The sequence below is a fragment of the Zonotrichia albicollis genome, chromosome 1 (genome assembly GCF_047830755.1).
Source record: "Zonotrichia albicollis isolate bZonAlb1 chromosome 1, bZonAlb1.hap1, whole genome shotgun sequence".
Classification (NCBI taxonomy): domain Eukaryota; kingdom Metazoa; phylum Chordata; class Aves; order Passeriformes; family Passerellidae; genus Zonotrichia; species Zonotrichia albicollis.
In genome coordinates, this window is record NC_133819.1 from 106,229,098 (window position 1) to 106,252,345 (window position 23,248).

At 36.4% G+C, this 23,248-nt stretch overlaps 1 long non-coding RNA gene across 1 annotated transcript; it reads right to left on the reverse strand.

Moving 5' to 3' along the window:
• Window positions 1-1,824: 1,824 nt before the first annotated feature.
• LOC141725364 (uncharacterized) lies at window positions 1,825-21,313 on the reverse strand. The gene is made up of 3 exons (XR_012577232.1): window positions 21,202-21,313; window positions 15,780-15,858; window positions 1,825-2,127 (listed from the first exon to the last, which is right to left on the reverse strand). It is a non-coding gene; the product is annotated as an uncharacterized LOC141725364 (long non-coding RNA).
• Window positions 21,314-23,248: the final 1,935 nt, after the last annotated feature.

A 23,248-nucleotide genomic window follows, 5' to 3' on the forward strand; every position in this document is an offset into this window, starting at 1 on the left:
CCTGAAACTGTGGAGCTTACCTGCTTTTCTCCTGCCTGAAGAATCACTGTTCAATCTTTTCCTGCACCTAAAGTTTTCAGCATTTTGATAATTTCTATGGCCTTTCCCTGTACTGTTCTTGATGATTGTGTACATTTAGTTTTGAAGATAAACAGAAGGAAGTATAGCTCTGACCTGGCGCTCAGAAAAAGGAAAGCCTGCTGACAAAACTATTTCTGCACTTTACCTGCTGATTATTTAATAGAAAATATGTCGCTGGAGTGATCACATACTGAATTTTGCCTGGATCAGAATTTCAACTGCATATTATATGGTCCAGGGAAGAGATTACTGATAAAAAAATATAATGGATGAAATTTTTGCTTGATCTACACTAGGAAATATTTACAATGAAAAAATTAGATTTGCATCGTAACCAAAAAAACTTTACCTTTATTTGGGAATCTTGTTAAGATCCATATTGACAAAAAAACTAAGGATGCCTGGTTTTGCCAGCTATTTCTTCTTTAATGATACTATGAATTAGTAACTTGCAGAAGTTATTTTCAATGTTGCAAATATTCCACATGAAACTTTATAGAAGAAAACTAGTTATATATCACTTTTATGGTGTGATCCATGAAGATTTTAGAAGTAAACTGAAAGAAAGCTTATACAAGTCACTTATTTTAATTGTAGTTAAACATCATCAGTATAGTTGAAATAGACATGATGCAAATCTCCAAAACATTATTAGTAGTAACAATTTTAATTTTAGAAATTATACAACTTGGTCAAAAGAATAATAATAGAATTGATACAAGAAAACTTTATTTCACTAACTTTTTTAATGTGTGGATTGCTGTTACCTGATATGGGTATAGCATCCTCTGTTTGACAGATTGTTTTTTAAGATATCCATAAAGCCAACTTTTACTTACCATAAAACCTCATACTCCAGGAAGAGCAATAAGCAAGTCCCCAAATGACAATAACCTCCTAGCAGATACCTGAGCATAAATAGCATGGAATTAACACCAACAGGCTCTCCTTTAGGGGCAACATTTGAATGTTTGGTCTGTATAAAGCCATTTTTTGAGAGAAATGGTTTATAACAGATGTTGAACATTGCCCAGGACACTGGAGGCTGCTGTGAAAATGAAGGAAAAACATGTATATTCTAGGAAACCAATAGCTAGGAACATAAGGTCTGTTACCCATTTTGAAGAATGACAGGTTCTGAGTGTACAGGCCAAAGGGTTACAGCCACAATAATGAAATAGCTAAACTGAGAGAAATGTTTCACATTGTGTTCAAAAAGAAAAATAAATTAGAATCTCTTGATGGAAATCATATGCAACAGCATAATGTGGGACTTTGTGCATGGATTGTGGCACCAGTAGAGGGAAATAATGACAGTACTGTGGTGTGGTGGCAGAGATCAGCGCAGAAGGGACAGCAAGCATGGAGTGAGGGCACGGTGGATGGAAGGGAAAGAGGCTGGTGGGAGGAGGAAGGAAGTCATGAGTTTGCTGGGAATGCAGGGACTGTCCACAAAGTCAGGGCACAGCCAGTAACTCTGAGGCTTGGCTTCTGGCTTTGCAAGATTCAGCATCCCTGGATGGTGACAGTCAGTGGGTCATGGGTGACAATGTGTCACACTAGTGACAGGATCCCTTGGTCATCAGTGCTTGGACCAGCAGGGACATTTTGGTCCCCCCACTGTGCTGAGGAAAGCACAGAAACATTTTTTAGGTAGGTTTATTAAAGAAATGAGTCAGAGCTAACTGCCACTGTACCACTTGGTTTATTTGTCTTGGTTTCTTTTAAAGAAAAAAAACATGTTTTCTTGTTGTCTTTTTGTTAATTAAGCTTTAGGAATTTGAATATTTCTCTGCATTTTAATCTGATGTCACTGTTTCATGTCACTGTTTGCTGCAAGGCCTGGTTGCTTAGTGAGTTTTGGGGGAGAAATGAAGCTGAAGATGACTGATATTTATATCAGGAATGGAATATTGCTTAGCTTAATTTTTAATGTGGTGATTACTGTTCAGTGGGGAGCAGCTGCTGGTTTTCTTCTTATTTGATTGCATTTTTAAGTTCAGAAAAGGTACTTGAAGTCAGATTGGTCTTCATTGGGTTATAAATCTGAAAGGAAAAATCACAGGACAGAACAAAATATTAATTACAATGACTATTTCATTAATCATTCACAATTAATTAATCTACTGTCAGCTGTTTCATGTGGACCTTAAACCAAAGAATGTAAACAAGAGCTATGGTCTATGTCTATTAATTATCTGTAGTGGAAAAGGATAGGACACAAGGATGGATGTCCTGTTCTTAGCACATGCTACCATGCAACTCGAACCCATAAAATGGCTGAAAAATGTTCCTAGGAGTACTCAGACTAAATCATATTTGCTTACTTATTTCTGTATCTGTGAGCATAGCAGAAATAGCAATGATACCTAAAAAAATTCCTACCATAAACTATCAAGATATTGTTGTCATTGTTGTTGTTGCTGTTGTATTTTGTCATGGGATTTAATTTTTAGAGTTGGATTTGTTCTTTTAATGTCCATATGGATAGGATGTGAATTTAATACATTAAGGTTTTGTGAAAGCAAAATCTTAATCGTGCTAAAGATTAAGTGAGACCTGAACTGTGCCCCTGTCACCTAATGCACACATTATTTACACAACAGTAAACTTATTGAATTCAGCAGACTGCTATTAGATTATGATATTCATAGAAAACAAATTGCAGTAAACAAATCACAATGCTGGGACCTAATTCCCAGCATTTTCCACCCCTGTCCAATCCTCCCTTTATCATAATTTAGGAATATTTCAGATTCCCTTGGCAGAATTTGGGTTTAACCTATAAATTAAGTTTGCTCATCTGGATTATTATATATTGACTGTATAGCTTGGGCAGGGATATTTGAATTTACAGACCCAAACTCTGCCACCCTTCCTCTCCACAAAAAGCCATTTCAGTTTTTCAGCTATACCTGTTGATACACAGTTGTATATAGTTGTAAGTCTATATTTGTATAAATGTGTCTGTGCATGTATACGTGAATACAGATACTTGAGGCATAAAGGAAAAAGCTTATAGCTAATGCAGGGAAAAAAGAGTAAAAAGAAACAGTCAGAATGAGTGCTTGATGAGAGGAAAACAGGTGAATAGTTGCAGGAGGGATAAATTCATTAAGAAAATGCCAAAATTGCTGTTTCAAACAGTCAAGGTGGGGGCTGTGGTGACTGGAAGTTTACATAGCAAGTGGGTTGTGACACAGAACTCTGCAGTGTCAAAGAAGGGGAAGAGATGACCAAAAAGCCTTTCACTCCAATAACTATTCCCATCTGCCTTTCTAAAATCACAGGCAGAAATACTTTTTAAAGCCTGGCTCATATTTTTAGCATTTCTTTTGATGAGATGCCTGATAATAAATTCTGATTTATAAGACAATAACTGAGGAGAAAATTAAGTCAGATAAAGTAGGCTTAAAAGATTTTGTTTTCTGGCAACACAATCTGTCAATACAGAAAGGTGTTCCCATCAGGCACCAGCAGATGAAGATAAGTTTATGAAACAACCTACTTTTTCTTCTCTCCTTAGTGTGTTTAAAGACATTGAATTAGGCAGATGAGATCTTCCAGGTAATAATGACAGAGCTAAAATTGGCAGTTAAATGCATTCTTTCAGTTTACCTCACCTTTGTGCAGCTCACCCATGACTTCACATTCAGGCTGCTTTTTGGTCATAAGCAAATACTCTGAAGGGCTTTGGGATGGAAAGCTGGTGACTTCTATTCCCTGCATCCCTCACCTAGTTGCATCCCTACCAAATTGCATTTCCCTAAATATGAAATAATGTTGATGGAAGCATGTTGAGCATAATTTGTGTTTATGTGTGTCATTCTCATTGTTCCAGAGATCATTTTCTTCATGGTGATCAAGGGTAATTTTTTTCACAGTGGCTAGCAAAGGGATTAATATTACAGAGATATTTTTGCTTTGTTTGCTTTTGTTAAGAGCTGAACAAGGCTTATGGAAAGCCAAGGCCCTTTCTGCTTTTCATATTGCAACGCTGGCAAGGAAGTTGGGAGGGGACATAGCTGAGACAGGGGACCCAAATTGACCAAAGGAGTATTCCAGACCATATGACACCATGCCCAGCATATAAAATGGAGGCAAGAAGGAGAAAGGGGTTTTTGGAGTGATAGCTTTAGTCTCCCAAGTCCCTATTATGCATGATGGGTCCAGCTCTCCTGGAGATGGCTGAACACCTACCTGCCCATGGGAAGCAGTGAATTCATTCTTTTTTTTTTTCTTTCTTTCTTTTGCTTTGTTTGCCCTTTTGTCTTTTGCTTATCCTATGAAACTCTATCTCAAAGAATGAATTTTCCAGCTTTTACCCTTCCAATTGTCTCCACAGTCCTACTGGCTGAGGAGTGAGTGATCAGCTGCATGGGGCATGGCTGATGTCTGGGTTTAAAACACAACACCCTGACAGAACCGTAACACCCAGTTGTTCCTGCTTCCCAGAATGCTGTCTTTGGACAGCTTTTTTAAGCATTGAAAAAGTATACATATTCTTATTCTTCTAGAAATAATAATAATAATAATAATAATATGATGATGATGATGATGATGATCATCATCATCATCATCATCACTATTTTACAACAGTAATTGCAAAATATTCCAAGGGATTGGCTTAAAAAAAAGCTATCACATTTATAAAGTGAAATCATCCATAATAAGACATCATCCATCACAGAGGGAACAGCCTCTGAGATCCTTTGTTCTGCTATTTTGTTGAGGGTTGGTTACTGACTCTCAACCCCTTTACTGAAAAAAAACCAAGTCTTTGATAGACATCCTTGACAGAAATGTGTTTTTCCAAAAATCATTTTCGGTCCCTAAAAAGACCATTCCAAAATAATGGTATTCATGAACCAACAGTTCTTGATGAACAGAAAGAGTCAATATCATTTCAAGGATTATTTCAGTCATTTGTGGGTACTAAATTTGATTTAATATTTGAATTTTTAGTTAAAAATAATAATATTTAAACCTGACAGAGAAAAACAATAACTATTTCCATATTTTCTTCTTCCTATTTTCTTTATTGGATTACCAAGAGAGCGACCTTATCAATAAAAAGAGAAGAGTGACTGTTGAGCCTGTTGAGCCAGGCCAACTATGAAGCAAAAAGAAATCTTAGCCATTTACAGGATCAATTTTCCCCTAAGCATAGCATAAACTTGCTGTTTTTCTCCTAAGGAAGATGCTGAAAGCCAGCTCAAGTATTAGCTGCAAGGGGTTAGTTTAATTTCATGTTTCAGAAGACTTAATTTCATTTTTATTTATTAGCATGTTAGTTTATAGTTTAGTTGAATGAAATAAATTATACTAATTAATTGTTTCCCCAGAGAAAAATCACAAAAGTGATTAGCATTGAACTTTTCCCACACTAAAGCACAGTAAATGTAACTTCCAAATTCCTTAATGCTAATTCATCAATTTGACTTATTCTTTGCTAACTTTTCCTAACTCATGAAAAATGGAAAGCTTTGTTACCTTTCATATTTTTTTAACGGTACAACAGAGTGATCTTTTAAACTTTAAGTTTGAAGAGATCACCCTCCATACACAATATTTTTTCTTAATAAATATGAAAACTGAACAATTCTACAGCTATTGTAACATTCACTCCAAGACAAAACTCTTACCTTTACTCACTATAATTCAACATCTACAACAAATTCTTCAGTAAGTTCACTTTTTGTGCCAATAGTTTTGGCTGTTATATTTCTATCCATCTTCTTAGAATTATACTGAAAGTTTGTTAGAAATGTTGGGATTTTTGACACATGGGAAATGTTGAGCTTTTAATTTAGAAAAAAAGGAAATGTAGAAAGAAACAAGGAAAAAAAGAAACATCAATATATTAAAATGCTGCCATTAACTTTGAGATTTCTAGGGCCCACTGCTTGGGCTCCTTTGGTTTGTTTGGTTCTTTTTTGGGCAGGGAGGCACGTGTGTGTATAGATCAGTCTTACAAGATGAAAAGCGTCTCTTCTATAATACTTCCCTCCCCAAAAATTTTAATGTAATCCCACTCAAGCTGTCTTGGGCAGTGCAGCACAGTGGAAGGCTCTGATGAGTGCAAGTGAGAGCAAAAAAGGCGCAGGAGTCTCCAAAATGTAATTCCCAGCAGGTGCTGACGAAGCTCTTATGAACAGTCCTGTGCAAGTTTACTTTTGAGACAACCACAAAACACTTTCTCTTGACGAACTTTCCAGTAGAGGGAATTCCAAGTCTGATTGTACCAAGAGCCAGATGATGCAGTACCTTGGCAGACACAGACCACAGACACCTTTAATTAAAGTTTGTAAATAAAGGCCAGAGAGGAATTGACTGCAGTTCAGTTGTGTGACTGGCATGGCATTTGTTGACAGGTTCAGCTATGTATGACAGTAATTTTAAATGCATCTACACTCTGGAGACACCTACCCTAAAAACATCAGTGCATAGGAGAACTCACTTCACTTCAGCAAGGGATACAACATGGTGGGAGGAATGATGCTGTGAGGAGAACATCTCTGACTGAAACTGCCAGAGGTCTGTGCTTGGCATGGAAACAGGAATAAAAAATACAGGTAGGGGGGATAGGACATGCTTTGTGTTTCAGTGTTAAAATGTAATATGGTTTCAAAGAGCTGCCACAGCTGTGGGGAGATGCCTGCTATCTGTGCCTATACAAAAAGGACAGAGAGGAAAAGCCAGGAGACTTTTTATAGGAGGTTCATGGCATATTGAGCTGGGACAGCTTACTAGGACACATAAAGCAAAATACATTAAAAGCAAACAATCAAAAGGACTCCACTGCACCAGTAATATATATTATGCAAAGTCTTCTGTAAAATATACTAGAATATGTATATATTATACATAGACTTCTTCCTTCTACAGGGACAAATTTAGGATCATGTTTTATTCCTAAAATGTACCACAGATGTTGTAAGTGCAGATCTTAACATGGACTTAATTGCAGTACCTTATACTGCTTTTAAATGAGTTATAAGGCATTTCAAATTTTAAATGCTACCCCTGGAAAAAACCACTTCCTTACTGTAGTGTCAGGGAGGGTTAAATTACCACTGGATTATCCTACAATTCAGATTACTGTTTAGATCTTGCATTTATGTTTTTGCTTTTTTGATTTTTTCACATTGTTGCCACTAGAGCTTGCTACAATGCAATCAGATAGACTTTAATATATCCATTTCAAATCACTGAGCGATGTAGATATCAAATTTCCAACCCTTCACCTTTTAATCTTCAAATTAAAAGAAGGATTTACATGTGTAAGGAAGGTAAATTTCAAAGTCCCCATCAGATAATTACATAGGGTTGTTGTTAGGTGTTTGCTTTGAGAATCCTATTAGTCTGGACTTATGAGACAAGCTGAGAGAGACTTAGACACAAGCATATTCTATCATATTATGTCACTCTGTTAAAATCCAATTATTCAATGAAATGAGGCATTTTTGCTGGGCTTTAATTTTAAAAGAGCAGGGACAAAGTTTCAACAATGTCAAAATAACTAAATTTGACATTTTTGATGAAGGTTTTTCAGTTTTTGCTTGGTAGAGCTTTCTTCATTTTAAAATTCTGGGGTTTTTTTCATAACATTTTAAAATTAAACAGTAAAATATAATTATTTCAATTACAAGAAAATCATATCTTTTTCTGCCCAACACTCCTGGACTTTTAGTTTCAGATGTAAATTTTAAAAGTTCAGTCTCCTTTTTATCTGGAACTAGGCTGTATTTCAAAATCCACAAATTACTGGCAAACTGAAGTACTCTATCATTCACACCACACTTTCTGTGATAAAATTTGTTAAGTCATTAAATATGAGTGGGCATAAAATAAGATTATCTTCTCATCAAAACTGAAGGTCTGCATTACAAATCTAAACACAATGTCATCTTGAAGTTACATACCACTTCAGCTTGAAAGAGAAAACCTTGGTGAAATCCAAGATAGGAAGAGATGACTAGAGATAGGAAGAGATGACTATAACAGTCTCCTTCTATTCTGGGGAACTCTGTCTTCCATTGATATGTTCACTCTTGTTTTCAGTGGTCAAAACTATGGATCATTCAGTCAGATGGTTATTTCAGGTCCTGGTACAGCTTAATGACTGAAGCCAACAGCTCTTTCTTACTCTCCTCTCCTGTGAGAGTCAAAGCATGTTGCCCTGAATTTTTAAGATTTTCTAAGCCTTCTGATGTTTACATTCTTGTAACGAACTTTCTTACATGCTTTATATAAATAATTTATTGTTTTACATTCTTTTATAGAGGAGGAAAAATTTAATAGATTGTTACTTTGTCCAGTGTCATTGGAGAGGTGGCACTGTCACCCTCAAATCCACTGTCACTTTTAGAAATCTATAAATGTTAGAGTAGGAAATTAAATAGTCTCTTTTACCCTTAGAAGAGGTATGTGCTCATGTTGTGTTATTTTGTGTCCTATAGTGACAAAAGCACAACCCAGCACACTCCCGTTTGAGCAGCATTAGAAGGAATTTTATGTGCAAGGGGAAAGATAAAATGGAAGCTTGTTCCAAATGAGAACCTGGTAGAACTTCGTTTTGGCTCCTGTTTTGAGGACAGCAGCATGAAAAGGTGAACAAAGTTGAAAGATGTGAAAATGACAGTGGAACAGGAAGGTATTTTTTCTTTGTCAAATTAACTGTTGAGCTGTTAGAGAAACTGACCTAATCAAAATCAGGAGAAAATAAAATTGCTCAAGATCCCAAGAGAAAAGAGGACGCTGTCCAGGGAGGTACCTGGAGGACTTACCACAGAAGGCTGCTTTCTTCTGCTTTCTCTCACATGTTCTCTTCCCAACCTTCCTTGCACTGTTCAATTCATGTACATGGACTTAAAGTTTGCTTTAATTATTACTAACAGTGCAGGTGAGACAAATAAACTTGGTTCATTTGCTGGTGCTTTTATGGTACTTTGCAGAGACCATAGAAACAGGGCCTTCCCCAAGATATACAGAACCACATTGCTCCTCAATTGCACGCTCCTTAAAGAATACTTCCATGCCTCTCTGCACTCATGAGCTTGTTTTCAGCCTTAATATTTTCTATGTGTCTCCTTACCACTGAAGCATTCCATTAAAAGAAATTACTTTCTGTTTTCCTTAGATTCCACTAGACCTGGAATGATGTTCTTTTTAAATAAGACCTTCTATTCTGAGAAAATTATCTGTTGTATTATTTTAATAAAACTATTAGTTCTATCTTTCTACATGCTTTTTTTAGTGCTTCACTTTCTTCTCTTGTCAGGGACCTTTATGTGGTATTGACTTGATGTTCTAGTGAGACACAGGGTTTATTTTTCTTCTGATTCTGAGCTGAGAAGATAATCTAAAATAAAACAAGGTTAATTACTCTTCACTATTTTGGTACTTCACACCATTATTTCAGGAGCAACATAATTAAGCTCATGGAAGGTTTGTTGGAAGGATACATTGTTTCATAGGAACAGGATGAAAACGTTTACTTGCAAAATCCAGAATCCTGCTGGCTCTCCTAATGCATAAGTTTGGATGTCCTTTTCTACTCTAAACATCTTAATGTATGTCTTAAAGCACTCTAAAATCTGTGACATTAGATGCATACATCAGCAATGCAGTAATTGGTTTTTTACAGTCATCAGACCTGAAATGATGCAATGTTACTTTTTCCTTTTTTTCCTTTTTCAAGCATCTTCCAAATCAGGCACTATATGTGCTATTTGTGATCCAGCAAGGATGTACAGAAAAAGAGACACCAACGAGAGTTGTCAATGAGTGTATTTAGCATTACTTAAAAATAACTGCTTCCTTTGCATGCTCCTGTTTTTATGATTTACAGGTTTATAAAAGGAAATATGACTAGAAAAACATATCACATGGGTGAAAGAATCTCTTTCCTGATTCAGGAAATGTAGAATGATGAAAAGTGCTGGGCTATATTTACAAGACTTCTTCACTTAGATCATACAAAATAGTCCCCAGTCCTCATGAATATCCTCCAGTCATCCTAACTCTGTACATGCAAGGCTGAAATATGGGCAGAACTAAATGGATCACCTCATAGGATTTTTTGCACCACATCACATATGATTTTTTATCCTTGCTGTGCAGGATAGCTTGTGCCAGTATGCTCTCAAGCAAGTTGGAGTTTGGACAGATGCACTTTACAATGCAGAAACACATTTCTAATTAGTCATATGGAAATAAAAGACCACTTAGAGAGGGGACCATTGGATTTTAGAGTACTATGTATTAAATGAAAGACTCATAAAATGTTTTTCACTGAGACTGAAATGCATTAATCCATTGATTTTTACTTTGATCACTAAAAATCAATGGCACCACTGGCCTGTTTTCTGTATAAGCATTCTAGCCATATCTGATTTTACCCATTTCATTAAGGCAGAAGGTTCTTTTATGTGATGCCTCAGTATTTCTGAGATAGATCTTGTATTTTGGGGGGGAGCTTATAATGAATGCTATGATGTAGAATATTTTCAATGGAAATGGACTGCAGCACAATTATTTCACCAGGGTTTTTCTGCTCCCTCTGATGGGTTCCATTCTCTACTGAAAAAAGTCATCCTCAGAAGTGTTAGCATTATGCTCTATGACCTTCACAGAGCATGTTTCTCTCTTTCTATTTCAGTGTGCCATCTGTGGAACTAATTTTGGTTATGCAAGTATGTTCCACTAGGAGTATTCTGGACCTCTACTTCATGGCATAGAACGCAATCTGATCTGTAAAAAAACAGGCCATGGCTGATTCATATTATTTAATTTGCATGTGGAACCAAACTGTTTGGTGACAGATGAGAGCTATATTTATATGGTGATATTTCAATGTCTGATCATGACATTTTTTTTACAATTTCGAGTGGTTTTTTTGTTTTAAAGTATTCTTGTTTAAAAATACAAAGATAATAAGAAATTATGTTTTGTTTATTATTATTATTATTATAAAATACTCAAGCTGATTTAGCATAATTTTTTGTCTTTGAGTTTTTTTGTTTCTACTCAGTGTGAATTCTTAAAATTTCAAAATTTTTCATTACACTGAAAGCTATTTTCATACAGTTCCAGAATCAAATTTATGCTGTGGCCATCAACTGTGATTCATATATATTTTCTGGTATTTAATAATTAATTTATTATTTGAAAATTCAATAATAAAACTATATGTACTCTTCCTCCCCCGGTATTTCCTGTTGTATTTCATGAAAACCAAGGTGGCTTTTTTTCCAAGCATGTTCTATTGGGTTGAAAACTTCTTTTTAGTCTCTTCTGTGCCTATTTGTCCTATTTCTGCCTATGAGATCCATTCACTTCCTCTTCATAGTATTAAATCTGGTAATGAAGTTTACCAAGTCAATTCCCCTCTCCTAATAATGTAGAGAAAATATAGAGAGAATTTTTATATTTTAGGGCAACCTTCACTGGGCATTCCCAGATTGCTTATTTTACTCCCAGTGGCTGAGAACACCACGCAATTTTCCCATAAATTTAAAGGAAGACAACTAGGGTAGGACAAGTTTTCATCTTGATATTCAGTATGAATTACATGAAACTGCTTTGTCCTGGAAGGAAGGGAGTGTCTTAATTCATCCCACATATTTTTCTTCTGGAAAAGAGTAAGTCATTGCAGCCTCCTGACAAGGCAGCTCAGTACTCCTTATTAAAGGACTGACTGTTTCTTGTCCATATCTATTTTTTTTTCCAGGGGAAATAGGAAGTTCCTGAAAGGGAAGGACTAACAACTTTAATTCACGCGAAACAAATACACGGATATCTGCAAACTTTCACAACACTGGTTCAGTGTGCTGTCTTCTGCCCTTACAGAATTCCTGTTCTAATTGCATCTAATTTTGGCATAATATTTGGTGGTATTGGGACATAGCGTGACACACATGCATGCTCTGTTGTCTTATTGATGTCCATCTTCAACATTTCCCAACATTATGTCTCTTGGTTACAGAACAGTCTCACATATTCAGAACAAAAGTAATCATCCTGAACCCTGGGCAGAGTGGATGTAGCAACATGACTTCAAATACAGATAAGGCGTTGCTGATTTCTCTATAGAACCCCCAAAACCTTTACCTTATGTTCCTGTGGTATCCCAATTTGTGATTCAAAATGTTTGCTGCTGGACAAAATGGTGATTATAAAGCTCCCTAAAAACTCCCTGATTGTCCACTTTTGAATTGGTTTTCTTAAGTATTTAAAATTTTGCATTTTCTTGAAGAAAGATGCAATATTTTACTCTGTCCTTTGTTCAGTGACATTGGGGTAACTTCTCCACCTGTTGCAACTTCTTGGCTGCCTTCCCAGGGCACGAGCCCTGCCTTTGGAGAGGAGACCCTCTTGGTGATGGAGCTGCTGCAGTTTGAAGGGGGCACTGTTTTCCTGCTGCCATGATCCTCTCCATCCTTCTCTTGGCTGGGACCTGTCTGAGTGTTTTACACTGGATGCTAATTAGGCTTGACTATACTTCAGTTCTTTTCCCTTTGTTTCTCTTTTTTTGTGTCTTTGTAGCTCTGCACATGAGGCATCCCCTTACTGTATTTGTAACAAAAAATCATTTCCTTCCAAAATGATTACAGAATAACCTGCTTTACTTAAAATTATAAAGCTCATTTCTTTGGCTCTCTTCTGCCTCTGAATCAGAAGATGTAGCAGAGTTATCATCTGCTGTGAGATTTGCATGTCCTCCCTAGTGATTTGCACTGAACATGACTGTATGTTCACTAAAACAGGGCTTTTGTTTTCCTAACTGATGTTACTTTGAATTTGAGCTTGATGGCTGGAGCCCACATGCAGTTGAAGTTGCAGACTTTCTGATCCTCTGCTTGAAGTTTCAGCTTGTTTCTTCTCTCCTAGGAGTTCTTGCAGAGGTTTGGGGAGCAGAATCTTGAGACTGCCCAAGCAGACACTGAGGATACAGTAATGAGAAAGTGAACTACAAGGCCAGAATCCTAAATCAGGAGTTGACTACAACATTCTGACCATGAACAATCTGGATAGCTCAATATGACACAGGAGTTATATTTTAAATAAGATTTTGGTGGTAATATACTCCCACAAAAGACATTCTTCTTCCTTTTTCTTTATTGGAAAGAAGAAAAATGGCAACATTAGTCATATTCTACAGACTATTATATTCAAAGCTCCTTTTTCTCTGGGGAAGGCAAAGGACTTCTGAATGATTTTTGATTAGCCTCATTTATAATTTTTGCATTCGGTGTCACTGATGCAAAAGCAGGAGCTTTGCATCCTTAGCATGACACGCACATCTTGCAAATGAGAAAATAAAACCAGGCAAAAAGACTATACCACTGAATGGGGGCAGGGGAGAGCACCATTGCTAATGTCCCATAGGAAAAGGGATTGAGAGAGACCACACTTATTTTTCAATTACAAAGCAGTTCAGGCAGCTTCTGCTTCAAGGGGTGTTATGCCTCTGTGTAAAAGGGTAAATATTTTAAAAGTCTTGTCTGCCATAGATCTGGAAACTAGATTATTTTATTTTAAAATCTAAATCTTTTAATGAGCTTATTTTATCTAAATGTTGACTAAAAGTATTCTGTTGTATTTTCAGACAGGAATATCTAGTTTCTGTTTATATTCCCACTAATATTTCTTTGTTTTTACTCTCCAATATGTCTTTAAAGGAATGCTTGAGAGGTTAGCAGACAAGAATAAGGCTCTGCCTATTAGGGCCAGAAGGTCATCTGCAATGTCATATTAAACCAGTCTTAGAAATAACTTCTTCTGTCACTTGACAAGTTTAAAAATTATTGAATTACTTCAAATTTGATTTTTTTGTTCTAGATTTTTAGACTACTAAAAGTAATTAATGTTAAATTTATGACAATTTCCCTATAATACCAGGAAGAGGATAACTAAGACTACTTTGACTCCTACGGGGCGTTTTAAAAACAAATGACATTTTATCATCACAAAACATTAGTGCACCACAGAGAAAGTGGACAGTGTGTATTTTACATAAAAAATAATAGGAAAATATCAGTAATTAAGATTCACTTGTATTATAAACTCTATTAACGACAGGACTGCTTGAATTAAGCCACAGTCCATGACAGCTGTCAGTTCTAAAAATCTTTCTGTAAGCTGTGCAGATCAGCCAAAGTTTTTCCTAGAAAACATCCTAGATAGCAGGTACTGATCCTAGATATGATGTCTGAGACTATTCCAAAGACACTTTTGGTGTCTAAGACAATAAATGTTCAAAGACATGGATTGTGGCTCCTAAGCAATTCCAATAAATTAAATAAGCCTCATCAAAGGGAGTGCCAGACTACTGGAACAAGGATTCCTGAGCTGTCCCTGGTTTAAAACAGTGGTCAAGGGTTTTACATGAGATTCACATCAGTTTAACCTGTAGATTTGCCCTTGTTTCATCTGAGATAATGTTAATTTTCATCTTAGTTGTTGGTACAGTGCTGTGTTTTGGATTTAGTAAGAGGATAAAAATAACACACTGATGGTTTAATTCTTGTTAAATAGTTCTTACTCTAAGTCAGGGACTTTTCATGCTCTGCCAGAGGGGAGCTGCACAAGAATCTGGGGGGTAACACAGCTTGGACAGCTAACAGAACCAGACAAAGGGATATTCCATGTCATAGAACTCGTGCTCAGTATATAAACTAGGGGACTTGGCCAGGAGCTGCTGATTGCTGATCAGGGGTGGGCTGAGCAGTAGTCAGTGGTGAGTGATCATATTGTGCATCACTGGTTTCTCTTGAACTGTATCAGGCAAAAAAAGGTTTTCCCTTTAGTTTCCACTGCTGCTGAACAGACCCCATACTGTTGCTGGAACAGCCACACAGCACAGTATAATCCTGTCATGGTTTAACCGCAGCCAAGAAGCAAGGACCAGGAAGCCACTCATTTATTCTACTCCCAAGGGGAGCAAGGAAGAGAATAAATTGGGAAAAAAAAAAATTGGGAAAAAAAGAAACCTCTTGGGTTGAGATCAGAACCATTTAAGGATTAAAGTAAAATAAAATAAAATAAAATAAAATAAAATAAAATAAAATAAAATAAAATAAAATAAATAAAAATAATTTTAATGAAGAGGATAGAGAGAGAGAGAGAGAGAGAGATGAATAAAACCCAAGAGAAATTATCTGGGAAGTGTGACATGGAAGAACAAAATACAATAACTTTAATGAATAATTTCTCAGACTATTCTGAAAGGTTCTTAGGCCAGATAACCTATTCTGAAATTCTGCAAAGCACAGGACACAGTATTTCATTCAGAGACTTCCACAGTAAGACCAATACTTAACAACTGCTTCAACAAAATGTCAAAATTTAGAATTTTTAAAGGATATTCAACCCTATAAGTTCTAAATAAGCACATTTATGGTCCTCAAAGCATGTTGTTATATTTTAGCAACAGATTTTCCTTTCATGTTCTAATTGAAGCTAGCATATGCTGCTGGCATTTTCAATAGCATTGCCTTCCATATCATTCAAGTCTGGCATGGGAAAATGCCATTCTCTTCCCTCTCATTTCAGTCAGATTTTTGATTTTTTTTTCTGCAATAGACTATAAATAATGAACATAAATTTAATAAGAATTATGTCCTGAACAGGTGTAGAAAAGAGCTGATTAAAACTACCCTTTTGCTATTCTCAGTAGTTGTATCAGTACTCACCCATATGAGGTCCAAAAGAAAGCAGAGGTGAATTTTCATATTTCTGACAGGGAGTTAGCATACCTTGTTAATGTAAAGTCTGGAGAAACGGAAAAAAATAATACTTGTTATTTACAAGTTTTTATGGTATTTACTTTTTAAAAGGCATGTTTCACAGATGTATTTTGTTTCAGTTCCAGAGATTTGTATTGCATCTCTCCTTTGACAAATAAGATTCATTGTCAGGGTTTGAATCCTTCCATTCCCTGAGTCATGATTGCCTTCAAACTCTGGAAGAGTTGTTTTGAGTTGAAGTTGACACTGAAGTTATTTGTCTTTACATATATAAGAGACCCTTTATTCCTCTTACATAAAGTGTCTGCTCCCAGAGAGCATTTGCTGTTTGGGTTTTGTCAGTAGAATACCGCATAAGTGCAATTAATTGGCTGCTTTTGTCGAAAGAAGAGTATTTAATCATGAAGGCAAAAGGCTTTTGTTCTTTGCAAAGAGCAAGTCATATTAAATGAAGCAGCTCTTTCCTTTACCACATCATATACCAATTTAAGATGTGTCTTTCCTTATTAATAGAATAGTAATTAGGGTGAGAAGTTTTGAATTTTAGAATTCTCTAGTAGTGTACTGCATTATACAACATTTGCTGTCTTACATATGCCATCCTCATTATCATCTTTTATGACTTGCCCTTCCCCAGATCTCTCAAATTACCTACACCACAGTTCATGTTCTATGAATCTCTGTTCTTTTTACCAGTCTTATCCTAAATGTGTCCACACAACGATTCTGCTAACTCGAAGAACTCTATTGCCCTTTCAATCCTTAGCCTTCTCTTTTCCTACCCTGTTGGCCTTGAGTATCTTCCTTCTTCACATTGACTTTATGACCTTACAGTCTTTTAAATTCTTCTCTTTAAATACAACAATAGTTTTTTCTTAAATTTAAGTTTTAGTTTTCTTCTGGAAACTTAATGTTCAGTTTTAACTGGTGAAATTCTTGTAAAATGATTTTTTATTTCACACAATTTTATTATTGCATTTAAACATTTTATATTTATCATATGATGAACTAGACTCTCAAAACGTGCATATGCTTATTTCTCAGAAAAAAAAAATTAATGTGAGCTGTACAACCTCATGTTCAGAAGTGCTAAGTTATCTGCAACTTACTCTGCTCCCAGTGACAGTTCTGAGCTTCAGATATTGAGCTGTGGTATTTATACAATGATAATAAAATTCATCTCACCATGGATAAAACCAGTTGTCTAACCTTCATCTGTGGTCATTATAGGCAGAAGATGACTACTCTATTCTAAATGTATGGCAACTGAAGGATATTGTGCTTTCTTTTTTTCTTTGCTTGATGAAAGGAATCCCATTGGTGCAGCAGGAAAAAAAAAGGGAAAAGGAAACATTTGACTTAATTATAACTATTAACCTAGGCTGGCACTTTGTTTTGTCTTCAGAATTTCTTCTAGTCTACCAGGGCACATCCAAATAAATATTAATGTTAGTACTTCAGCTGTCATTTATCACCTTCTCTGTACAAAGCAAATATTCTTACTAAATGAACAGAACTGTTTCATAACTAGACAGGTTTTTTTTTTGCTCCATACACATAACCGGTAAAGTAAGTTTAAGAGCATTTTTCTACCTTCATAGAAAAAAAAAATTGTCCTTGGCATCCCTTATGCCTCACCCAAGAGTTCAAGAGCATGGTTTTCTATAGCCTGAGCATTCTTGATTGCTCATAAACAAATCCTCTGTGTAAAAATCCATTACAGGCTTTATGTAGAATGTGTATGTGAAAGTAGAACGTGTACGTGAAAGTGGGCCCAGGCTTTTTAACATTGAGGAGTTATCAAAACCCTGTTCAATAGACATGGTTTTGTCAATTTTTGAAAAAGCAAAACATCCATAGGTTTTTCTGTTATGCATCACTGAAGAATAATCTGAACACAAAATTTCTGTGAATATTTGTATAATGAGAGAGTGTACACTGTAGGTTATTTGAGCATAAGAAACTGTTAGTGAAATCTGATTTTTGAGGGTTAAATTCAAAGGTGCTTTATATAGTTTTCCACATGTGCTCCTTGCAGAATTTTGATTTTGCTGCTGAGAAGACTGCATTTGAAATGCATGACAGACAGCTGCAATACCTTCCATACTACAGATAATCCTGATAAACATGCTTTTCACCCTGATAGACACAGAGATAAACAGCATAAGCAGCTAAGATTATAGCTTTGAATCATAGTAACTTCTTTTTATCTAAAAAATCCCAATTACAATGTTTGATATTCATAGCTTCATGGGTTTATAACTGAAATATGGGACAAAAACTACAATTAAAAGGGAGGTAGTATAGTCATAGATACAATGCCAAAGATAAACCATCTTTAAAGTTTCTCAGCCTTTTGAGAAGCTGGCATTTAACTCTGATTTCTAAAAATAACACAAGAGAAATTTACACTTCTATTCAAAATTGGCTAGGAGTATTTCATGTTTAAGAGCGATGCAGTGCACTGGGAGAGTTAAAATCCTGCCATTGAGAGTGGCTTACATTGGACATACCTTAGTGTGCCATGGGAGAGGGCAATGCCTGTGCCTCAGTGCCCATGGAGGTTTGAAAGGCAAAGTCTGAGCTCCCTGAGCTCCCAGAGCTCCCTGTAGCTCAGCATTGACCTGAGCTCCTGGGGTGGGCAAGAAAGTTGGGTTCAAAGTTACTCTTGCAGGGGCAGGCTCAGGGCCCAGATGTGCACTTGACAAAATGCCTGTATTTAACACCTCAGACTGCAAACATCAAAAACTATGCATGGGAAAGTAAATAAGAACAGTGTTTTACTCAGCTCTGTATAGCTCCAGTGATGCAGCTGAAGCAAATGGCTGGAATACGAACGCTGTAGGACTGGGACTTTTGTTAAATATGTCTAAGAAAGACAAAAATGTTAGCTGGAAAGTATTAAGTCCTCAGAGAAAAGATGGGGGGAAAAAAATCTATGTTGTGTAGAGAGCAACCACAGGCTGTTTTCCTTTGGTCTGAAACACTAGGAATTTTTTGACATTTCCCAGCTTTTAGGGGGATGTCTATGACACAAAATACTTCAGCTAAAGAAGTGTTGTATTTGATAGCACATGCTCTGTGACACTCAGTGGAACACCTATTTTGGCCTACAGCTTCAGCTTTGAAGATTAAATAATGCTGATCACCTCTCCACAGTGATTTGACAATTTATCTTAGTTAATTGGGCTTCAGTTAAGGTTGAGGGATTCAGCTTGGCCTATGGCCCATCTGGATCAGAGGAGCCAACAAAATATAATTTAAAAATAAATGTACAGACTCCAATTAACTTTTGTGGAGGTTACACATGATTTGTTTTGGCTTGACTTTAGTTTCTCATAATTTTGTTCAAAGAAATGATGCAATAAAACATTCAAACTTTTACAGAGGAACTTTTAAAAGAGACATCTAGACATTCTGTGTTAGTTTTGGAGCATGATTTGAAGGTTTGGAAATTTTTATAAATAAAATAAATAAAACAGCACTTTCTCCTAAAGGTGCTTCAAAGCAAATTTTACATGTTTGCATAGTTTAAAAAAACTTTCCTACATTAATATATCCTTGAAATTATGCTTTAACCAACCCCTTCTTTCTTTCCACTTCTTTACAATACTTATCCCAGTGTTGCACAACATAAACAATAAAAACAAAAGTGACAATTATTTTGTTCAGCCACTTTCGTTGTTTATTTCAGTTGTGATTTTTAGAGCCTCTGAGCAAATTAGGATGTAGACTAATGTTTTCCAGGATGATCTGCAGAATCCCACAGATTATAGAGGATTTCCAGATAAGTTTGATAATAGAAGTGAAAGATGATCTGCAGGAGTTTTTGATCAGCGACAGTGAAAATAATGAAGACATGGGAAGGAATGTTTGGGAAAATATTTTATGACTGGTCAATCCTTGCCTTTGAAAATGTTTTTGCAATGGAAAATGGGTTTTGGAAATGGCCAGAATCTGTGTCTCCTGCAGGAAATTACAGCTTTGCCCTGTGGGACCTGTGCCTTTGCAGCCTTGGCCAGGTTCCTCTGCCAGACCTCATATCCTCTTCAGGTGTTATCATGTTCCACTTATTGCCACAGCAATAGTGCAGCAGAGGTACCATGGCCAAAAGAAAAATCACAATTTCCAAGTCAATGCAAAAACCTCTTTAAACTCAGGATAAGAGTGTCCTTCTGTGACACTGATCTGAGGAACTTTTGGCCTTCTGCTGAGGAAAGCTGGCTGTCTGTGAATTAAGGCATGGCCGACCGGATCACTGGGTGCTCAGAAGCTCTGAAAAACATCCTCTCTCTGATAGGACCTGTAGAAAAACAGGTCATATCTGGAAGGAGCTGAAGGTTAAATATTTAAGGCTAAAAGTACTTAAAATATTCTTATCATTGACTTTCAAACATTACATTGACTTTCAAATTCATATTTAGGTACTGACATGAATAGTTGCATTTTCAGAGTTCTTTCTTTGACCTATAGTGCAGCTGCTTATTTAGACCCCAATTTAGATCATAAGGGTAGTTTTAAGACCCCAGGTTATTCTCCTCTTACTGGTATCAGCTTATTAAAATAATTGCCAGATGTAGTGCTGAAAAGGTTCACCATCTTTGGAAAAAGGGTGCAAGTGCTCTTTTCAGGAGATAAATTATTTTTTAAAAATTGAAGCTGAGACATTTTATTATAAGATCATGCATTAACCTTGCTGATTTTCTGTATATCTGTCAGAGAAAAAAGACAAATATATAGATTGGAAAAACAAACGAGCTCTTTTTGAGAACTTAAAAAGAGATACATAGAGTGAAGCACAGTGTGTCCAGGTTTTCCTGCTGCAGTCGAAATCTCACTGCTCCTGGCTTCCTAGCAACAGTGCCTTCCTAACTCATGACTCGAGACAGTACAGACAGTAATCAGTCTATCTTTAGGTATATAATTGATCAATCTATTGACACTCCTTAGAACTGTTTATCTTCTAGCAAAGATATACAATGGCAAGAGTGAGCACTGACACCATGCAAACAATATGGAAAATGACATTTTTTGTTGTGATTGGCATATCCTGTCCTGTTTTCTCTTTCTCCCACCATCAGAATATCTTGAATGACTCAGAAACTATGGATGTCAAAAAAACATCCCTCCCCTGAAAGAAAAAACTCAAAGGCAAAAGCCATCTTCCAGTGCACTGCTGCCCTCCTCACCTTCTTGGGACGTTTCACTGTATCAGCCCCTGGTACTAATGCAGAACTCTGTGCTCTCACCCTCACACACAGTACCTCAGAATCCCACTCCCCCACCCACACCGTACATTACTAACTAATATCCTCTCTGCCTCCTTTAAAACTTCCCCACACAGGCAAGCAATTAGTTTCCAGAGTACCTCTTCAGATGCAGATTTGGTGGGAGGAAACTGTATTTCTTCTACACCTATTTCATTTTACTTTTTTCTTTAATGATACAACTCTGAACACTCCCATGGCCACAGATAGCTGAGATATTGTCTTCTCTCTGATTTTTGAGCATAGGAAGGAGATTTGAGCTGTTTTCTTATTTCTCTGATCACGTTCACAGTTGCACTCTCCAGTGCTCCTCTGGCCCCATTAGGGGGAAATCTACAGTTAATAATTTTAAATTTAATTCTAACTTTCTACAGGATTAGTTCATTGAGGTGATTCTTAACAGGGAGGAATTTAGACTGATGAACTGATGATGAACTTGATCACAGAGATACTGTCTTAAATTGTATATTTGTACAAGCTTGGGTGGGCCATTGCTATATTGTTCAGTCAATTTTTTAAAATGAAAGCAAAAAAATATTCTTGTTAAATTCACCTTACTTTCCATGGATCAGATTTTAAGTCAGCCTAACCTTACATTCAGCTTCCTTGCCAACCCTGACTGCCCTTGAGAGTCATCATTTTTTATTCTCCCTTCCTCAGATTGTAAGGTTTTTGAGAATATTTGTCTCATATGTTTTTGCTTCTCCATGCAAAAATGTTCATATTTGTAAAGCCATCTCTACTACCTTTCAAATTTATGCACAATTCAGATAGCTCACACAGCTGAGCGTAAACAAAACAAACCAAAGCAAAACAGCCCTCCCAAAACCAACGAACAGAAAATGAGCAAAAAACCACCCCAAACCAAAACCCACAAAGAAACAAGAAGATAGGAGGATAAGGCATTTATTTTTCTTCTTTGAAGATTTTTAGCAGCTACCAGCAAAGGGTTTAGTTTACAAAACCCTCTTCTAACTTTGAGAAGTGGCAAATCCTCTTGGCTGTTGTTGGGGATATTAGAGATATATTTGAAAGTGGTCAAGCATAGAATAACACATGGTGTAGCTTAATGCCTTCTCAGGGAAGCAAGTTTAGAATATCAATCCTGTAAGTTTTTTACATTCTCTGTTCTCAGTTCTGTTCTCATTCTCAAGAGTGGTAAGAGAATTTCCACTCAGCTTTTAAGCTCCATGCTAAACAATGTCTTTAAGGTCTATACATCAGGATGTGTAGGAATGCAATGTATCCATGGGCAGGCTTTTGATAACGTATTTACGTAAGACGAATATTTTTAGCTTTGCTTTGCACTGGTTGAGGAATTTTAAAGTCCCTGGGCTTTCGTTTTTAGAACTACTTGCCAGATGACTTCACAACACAACAGATATGCTGGGAAGTCATCCATGACTTCAGCTGAATTAATCATCTATGTTCAATGCTCATGCCCGAGTCTCTGTACTTTTAACTATTTTGTCTTCACGTAGGTGACGCAGTTCAACTGCACATACATAACTTCAGATACATATCTCACTCTAACTGTGGTTGGAAATACCACTGTTATTTTGGGATGGTTGGGGGAAATGTGGAAGATAGGCATCACTAGCTAATCTGCAAACACCAAAGAAATGGGGTTTAAAGCTGAATGGCAGAAGTGGCTGTCAGATTACAGAGTGCCCAGAGCCCAGTTTGGAGGGAAATCCACATGAGCTGACATTGACTCATGACATGTCTTGTCTTTCAAGATACTGTGTTCATGAGATCTTACTGCTTTAAAAAAATTGTTGTTTAGAAGAGTTGTAATGGGAGTTGTAATGTAACTTTCCATTAATGAGAGTTAAAAAGGTAGCAACAAGTAGGGTCATATTGAAGCCATGGAGAGAGCTTGCACTAAGGGGGTTTCCCAGCAGCAGTTAAAACTCTAAATCTGGTTCTTGAATGGAAAATTCCAGAAGCTGAATAAATATCCTGCAATTTACGTCTCAGCTTTTCTATATTATTCTAATACTGTCAATGACGCTGCAGCTTTCATGCCAGGATTCTAATGACACTTAAAACTTTTTTATTTAGAAAACAGAATCATGTTAGCATGAATGAAGGTCGAGAATAATTTATTCCTTCTGCTTTTATTGATTTTAGAGAGACGTTTATGAC